General features: G+C 50.3%; 1 long non-coding RNA gene across 1 annotated transcript; it reads right to left on the minus strand.

Moving 5' to 3' along the window:
• Positions 1-363: 363 nt before the first annotated feature.
• LOC118173525 lies at positions 364-6,415 on the minus strand. Its single transcript, XR_004754264.1, has 2 exons — positions 5,875-6,415; positions 364-720 (listed from the first exon to the last, which is right to left on the minus strand). It is a non-coding gene; the product is annotated as an uncharacterized LOC118173525 (long non-coding RNA).
• Between the last annotated feature and the right edge of the window lie 697 nt (positions 6,416-7,112).

Consider the following 7,112-nt stretch of genomic DNA (forward strand, 5'->3'; position numbering starts at 1 on the left):
GTGCCTGGTCCGAGCCCAAACCACAGCAGCTCACACCTGCAGGTGCAGAGGGGATCGCTCTGAGCCTCAGAGAGATAAAATCTTTGGGGAATTTGGCTGGGAGCATCCACTAAACCTCTACTGAGATACTGTGCCAGCTGCAGCTTCTCAGAGGCTTAGTGGTTGTCCACATGTTCGTTGATTTGTCATTACAATGGCAAAGCTCTCTTTTCCCTCCACAGGCAGATTTCAGGCTGCAGTTCCAAGGCCTGGTGGTATTAGACCTTTTCACTGGAAATCTTTAAAGAAGTATTTTGGTATGGATAAAAGATTGCACCCCAGTTCCTTGCTTGAAGGAAACAGTGAAGCTTTTCAAAATTTTTATCAACTTAGAATGGGATTTTATTATTATTATTATTGCTATGGAAAGTATTGGGCAACCTTTATAATAGGTGTACCAGTCTGCATGGAATATTCCTGGAAACTCTAAGTGCAGGGCGGCGGGCCGAAGATGTGCGCTGGTGATTGAGATAAGTGTCCGGAAGGAAAGTTCTAGGTGCTTTCTGTGACCTCAGAGGTCCTAATGACGGGCGCCATCCGAGGAACGACCCAGATGGCGTGACAGAGAGCAGCGAGTTCAGAGTCCACTTGAAAATGCTTCTGCTGCAGAAGCAATGCGTCTGTGATCCCAGTCTGTACGTCTGTGATCTCTGCCCGTATTTCTGTGCTCTGCAACAAACTCTGGGCTGGGACCAGGCAAAAGGCAGACAGAACTGTGGTGTTACAGTGTGATAAAGTAGAGAGAAGAGAGCAGAGACACAACTGTCCTAGGTGTGAAGGAATAAGCAATGTTACGTGTTCTGTCAGTCCTCATGTCTTCTCAGGAGCCGAGCACGCGCAAGTAGCAGGCTCCCAGAAGCTAGGTTTCATTACTTCTGGGGGTCACTCAAATGCCAGTCAGGAACCAGAGAAAATGTGCTTAATGAGAAACATGGGCATTTATTGAAAGCTGAGGGCTCGCATTCCCCTGAACGCTGACTTAGAGTAACCCCACCGAAGTGAAAAATGAGTTAAATTAATCTTGGGTATAACCACTGAGGGAGGCCAGCAGTATTGCAACAGAGAATTATGCGAGGCTGAACCTGTGTACGAGCCAAACTGCGTAAAATTTTAGAGAAAGCATTAACCAAAGTTCTTGGGCCTTGATTTTACTAGAGCCGCCTGAGCGAGGGAGGATGTTAGCAGAGCCCCTTGCGGGGATGTGCCGTCGCAGCCTGCCGCGCAGCAGTGTTCCCGGTCACGTAGGGCTGTGCTGAGCAGCGAGAGGTACCCGCGCCGCTGACAGCTTTTATTGGAGAGCATTGTGTGTTTGCTAAAGGTCTCGCAGAGCCATGGTAACAGCAGCGCGCTCCGTGTCTCCCTGGGAGATGAGGCACTGGCGGAGGCCTGCAGAGCCCTGCAGGTAGGGATGGATGCCTTCGGACCGCTGCCTGCCGCCTCGGCTGGAGCAGCTGGCGTGTAAGGGAAACTGCTAGGGCTCAGAGACCCTCCCCAAATTAAACCTTGGACTTCATTTTCCTGGTATTCTGCTAAAAATCAGACAGCAAGGATGTCAGTCTGCCTGTGTGTGCTCTGCTCAGCTGTCGGCTGCGCGGTGCCTCTCGCCGCCTGGGCACAAACCTGGCAGGAGGTCCTCCAGGTCAGCTCCAGCAGGCAGCTCTGCAAATACATTGGAGCAGGAGTTTGACAGAGGAGATAAATTCCTATACAGTCACAGGCTTGGCTATAAGGAGATGTAGCCCCCTCTTCTCTGCGGGCAGCTGTGAGGGATGGGGCTTGTTGGGGTGATGTTGTGCCTTTCAGAAGTCTGCGTCGTGGAGAGTATCCCGGCTCTGATTGAGAATTGCATGCCCTTTCCTAGGGGCGTGCCTAGCATAACAAAATGAACCTGATAGACAAGTGGCTTGCTAGTAAGTGCAATTGAGCAGTGTGGGGGGTTAGTTTTATCAGAATTTATGGTAAAACTACAGAATATTTTATGAAGCTCATTTCATGCTAATGAAATGATAGCTAGTTTTGTAGAGGAACTCCTCAGAAATCCTTTTTGTTTGTTTGTTTCCTGGCTCAGAAGACTTGTGCTGTTTTTCTGTGTGAAGCAGTTAATTTGGCTCATTTTTGTTTTTACAATTATTTGCATTATGAGCTGTTCACCCCAGGGACCTCTCTGTGGAGGTTCCCCTTGAAGAACCTCACCAGTGGGTCTGATAAAGTATTCATCAAGGCCAGCCAAAATACAGCTGTTCCTTAACAATGCAGGGAGAAGTCAGTCACGATCAAAGCAAAATTATCCCTCTGGCTTGACCTGGGGAGCCTGGAAATGCTGTAGCCCATATCTGCAATTGTCTGCCACATAGCAGGGAGGTTGTAGGAGGTGTCACGATCCCACAGAGATGTTTTCTTTCATTTCTGCATGGCTGGTGCTGCACTCGTCGGGAACAGGGATCGAGACCGGAGCTGAGCCCCCTCCTGCTGTCTGCCAGAGCCGCACGGTGATGGAATGCTGTGGGGAAAGCTACCAGCGAGCTGGTCTGGGGGCATCATTTCCATTGAAAGGAAGTATGCTTCTGGGAATATAGCACTTTCAGATGAATTTGGAGATAATTTTGAAGAGACCAGGAACTCACTGGGTGTTGTTCAGTCACCTCCACACAGCTGCTGAGAATTAGGAGTACTCGGTGAAATACAGCACGGACTACACCTCTTGTAAAACACTCTGAGAAGTAAACTGTGAACCAAATGAGTTCTTGAGACCCCAGACAAGGACGACAAGCAAAAAAAAGGACAGTTTGTGGGTCGTGGATTTATCAGAAAGCAGAACATAAAGAAACTGTTAGCACAAACTGCACCTGGAATGATCAGATCAATATTGGCCAGTGTAGGAAAAGGGGAAGGAGAATGAGACAAGCTCTATCTGAAAGCAAGGACAGACACCGGGAGAGAGAGGCAGGCATCTGTGTGGCTTGGGGTTAGGTTGTTTTTCAGGAAAAGAAAATCTAGTGAGAATCATGAAAGGTTGTTAAATTAAGGGTCTGAGATTGGAAGGGCTTTGGTAAATACTAATAAATAGAGAAGCACCCACACGCATGTTTTTAAAGGCTAAATTACAGGCTGTCGGCAAGGTCCTGAAGGAAGTGGAAGATGCTGAAGACACTGCCCACAGGACACCTTGAGACACCCGGGAGCGAACCTCCTTGCACAGCCACAGCAGCAGCGAGAAGCAGCGTGGGAGATGGCAGCGAGCTCGGGAGCGCTCGAAGGGGACCGAGGATGGAGGAGCCTGTTGCAAAGGCCAGCAAAAGCAGCCCACCTCTATAAATAAAAGTTTTGTCAGTTCCAGTTCTGAACTCTGCCCTCTCTCCATAATTTACCGTTTACATGATAGCCCTTCTCGCTTGTCTTCACCTCAGCATTTATATAGCAGCAGGCGACGATTATCTCGGGGCAGCTCTCTGTGCCTTTGACATCCCTTAATTAAACTATGACATTTGCTAAGTATGGAAGAGAAAAATACTGGAGGAAAAAAATCCCACTGCATTCTCATTAGACCACTGTATTCATGAGACTTTGGGTGCCATGCAGGAGATGGGTACAAAGGATATTTTTAATGAGCTTTAGTAAAGGTGCCCTTGCTTTTAGTTTGTCCTTAATTGTATGAGCTTTGATCTTGATTTCTTCAAGAGAAATCTCACAGTGCACTTAGATATATCTGAGCAGTTTTTCTTTGGCCAGTTTCTAGGAGAAGAAAAATGTTTCCAGTGGAAGATGGTTCCAGTGAAAGTTCCACTGAGAGCATCTTCAGGATGTGGCCTGATAACAGGCTACAAATAGGCTCTGCATAGGGAAGAAAGCATGCTCAAGTGACACGTGATGGATGCACTGAGATGGATGAAGTCAAATGCTAAACTGATGGATATGCTTCATGCTCAGCTATCATGTGCAGAGGTGAGGAAAGCTTTAGAAATACATAAAAGCAGCTGAGGGATATTGCAATGCTGTGGGGAAGTACAAACTGATCTAATGGCTTGAGCCCTCTTAGCCGGGTCACTCTCCTTCACATTACATCTCCAGGCAGACTGGAGTCCCTTGGGAGGGTATTTCTGCGGTTATCACCGCGTGGCATCTTCCCACTTTTAACCCCTGATGCAGTTAGCACCAGGCCTGCCCTAGAAGACACCTGGAATCTGTTTTTCTGATAGGAATCACTTAGTGTTTTTCTTATCAGTAAAGCAGTCAAACAAGATATGAACTCAAGGTAATTTTGAAGCTGCTTTTAAATTTATCTTGGCATTTTGATGCTTGACAAATCCAGACACAGGGGCCTCTGAAGGCCTTGCAAGGGAAGGCAAGGCAGTAGTAAATGAAGTTTTTATTCAGGAGGGATTGAGTCTAGAAGTTTCTCTGTTTCAGACCATGGCTTTACAGCTAAGGATGCCAGCAGCAAAGCTTATTTGAGCCCAACTGGGCTCACTGGGTGAAGAGCCTTCACTTCCAGGCACATAGGCAGAGGCTGCCTTAAATTAATACTTCTTCATACTAGAGCCTTCGATTTGAGTTTAGGGGCAGCTGGCAAGAATACAGTCTAGGAGCACAATCCATACAACTATACTTGGGCTGTGAGCCTTCCTCTCTCTGCTGAGAGCACAGGATAAAACATGCTGGGACTTCCTTGGTACCCTGCCATGCGCTGCCGTCTCCAGTGCCTTTTCATCTTCCCTTGCATGAATATTAACAACAGTCCTTTCACTCTGAAAACATGCAATGTTAGAATACCTGCAGACAAGCCTCCTGAAGTCTCCATGGCTTTCACTCCATCCCTCTGAGTTCAGTTTTGCAGCGAGGCTGCTCGCTCTCAGGCTCCTCAGCTGTTTTGCAATGAAGAGGTGCCTTCCCTCAGCCCGTCTCCATACAGGACACTTGAGCAACCAGGTACACCAGCGGCTGGTTGCCGTTATTGAGCTGGGCTGAATTTATTGAACAGCCGTGGGGAGCACGCTATTTACAAAGCCGTACCCATCTGCCTGGAGAAGCTTGGAGGTCACCGGCAGGAGACCCTGCTGCGCTGGGCTATGGTTCTTCCCTGGCGATAGGTTTACAAAAGACAGGAAGAGAAAAAGTCCTGAAGCTTCAGATACTCTCCCAGATAAAGTTCCAGCACAGTGAAAGTTAGCTGCAGCTCTCGCAGTCAGCATGTGTCTGCAGTTCATTAATCATGACTCAATGGAAAAGCTCACTTCTACTGGAGTGAGTTAGTGCTGCTGAGGGGCAGCGCTGCTGGTGAGGGCAACATCCTGTTTGCAAGGTGCAGCCCTAACCTTTAGAGATGCTGTGCAAGCAGTTTTGTTCCCGTGTCTTCTGGATGTTTGTTTGCTCTTTTTTTTTTTTTTTTTTTTTTTCCCTCAGCTATTGGCAGATTGCTCTGATTAAATTATTCAGGGAGTAAATCACTGCCCCATGAGAAGTATAAGATAAGTCTCGCGTTTCACCCTCGTCTCTCTCACTCCCACACATGACTTTGCATGTGAATCTTTAAGACCTGTATGCCCTATATTTTTTTTCACTCTAATGCTGCAATTAATCACATTACATAACCAGCCTACCGCTGTTTCTAATTAATTTCTTTTTTTTTTGGGGGGGGGGGAGGAAGGGCGGGGAGGAGGGTGCAAAGAAGAACCCTGCATTTAAATAACGGGAAGGGTCTGTCTGCGGTGACAATGCCAGGAAGGGGAGCGGGACGGCTCCCTCCATCCTCCATCCTCCTCTCACCCCCGTGCGCCGGCAGCGCAGGGCCCCGCGTTATGCAACGTCCCACGCCGGGGCTGACTCACGCGCTCTTACCTCACCGGGGACAGGCTAAAAATAGGGTTTCATTCTTAACTCTGCGCAGCCGGGCTCTGCCTCGCTTCCAAGAAGACCCTTGGCGGGATTAAAATAGAGCAAGTCCTGCGCTGCGTTTCCTGCCGGAGATGTCTGCCCTGCACCCTTGCACAACTGCTGTTTGTTTGTCTGGGGTTTCAGTGCATCGACGAGCCTGCCGGATGCGTTCCGAGGCAGGCACAACATGATCCGAGGCTCGCACGATTTGCACACGGGCTGGGCAGGGTGCCGCGGGGACAAGTTATGTGGCAGCGGGGAGGCTGGGCGAGGGCAAACCGCGCCACGGGGGCTGCGATCCGGCAGTCCCGCAGCCTTGGGAAGGGACTGGAAGGATGTGAGATCAGCCCTGGCCCGGGAGGGAGGGGATTGCCAGCCCCAGAACAGTGATGCAGGGGACAGCCGCTTCCTTTTCCTGCCAAAAAGCTTTGTTCTGCATCTCCAGCACGGAGGAGTGAGGCGACCCGCTGCCTCCCGCCGCGCCGACAGGAGCAGCCCCGGCCAACGCAGGCCACGGGCCGGGCACGGCGCTGCCAGGAGGGCAGGAAGGAAGCAGACGAGCAGCCCCGCTCCGGCGGCCCCGGCAGGGCCCTGGCACGGTTCCTCGTCCCCTCTGACGGCAGCGGGCCCACGGAGCACGCACGTGCCTCGGCTCCTTCACGAGGCCCTTGGCTCCCAGCGCTCTGGGGATTACTGGGGAGCTCCGCTCTCGGCCCGAAACAAAGCCGCTGCCCAGCCGTCACTGCGGCTGTAAGTGCAGCCTGGAGCCCGCACAGCCACAGAGGAAACAGAAAAGATGAAAACTCTAGCTCTGGGCACATCACTGGCAGCCTTTCTGGCCGGCCGGGAGCAGCTCTGGGCGCTGCCGGGTGCGTGGCCTGGGCTGTGCGGCCCTGTGGTGCTGGAATCGGCCTCGGCCTGTCAGGAGGCCTAAACAGTGTGAGAGTGGAAACGTGCTACCTGAAACAACACTTGTTTTCCTTCTAACTGCCTTTTTGAAAGCGCTGTCTGTTTCTAAATTGGCTTATTTCACTTGGGATTTCAGTTTGGGCCTGTTGAAATGGCAGCCGGGACAAACAAAGTGAACCACAGGCTCCTTGCCGGAGCTTAAACCCGGGTGTTTGCTGCTCCCGTTTAGCCGATTGGACACGCTCTCTGTAGGTTTACCATAATGATAGAGTTTCTTAAACATAAATCCTGTG

Source organism: Oxyura jamaicensis, chromosome 12 (genome assembly GCF_011077185.1).
Source record: "Oxyura jamaicensis isolate SHBP4307 breed ruddy duck chromosome 12, BPBGC_Ojam_1.0, whole genome shotgun sequence".
Classification (NCBI taxonomy): Eukaryota; Metazoa; Chordata; class Aves; order Anseriformes; family Anatidae; genus Oxyura; species Oxyura jamaicensis.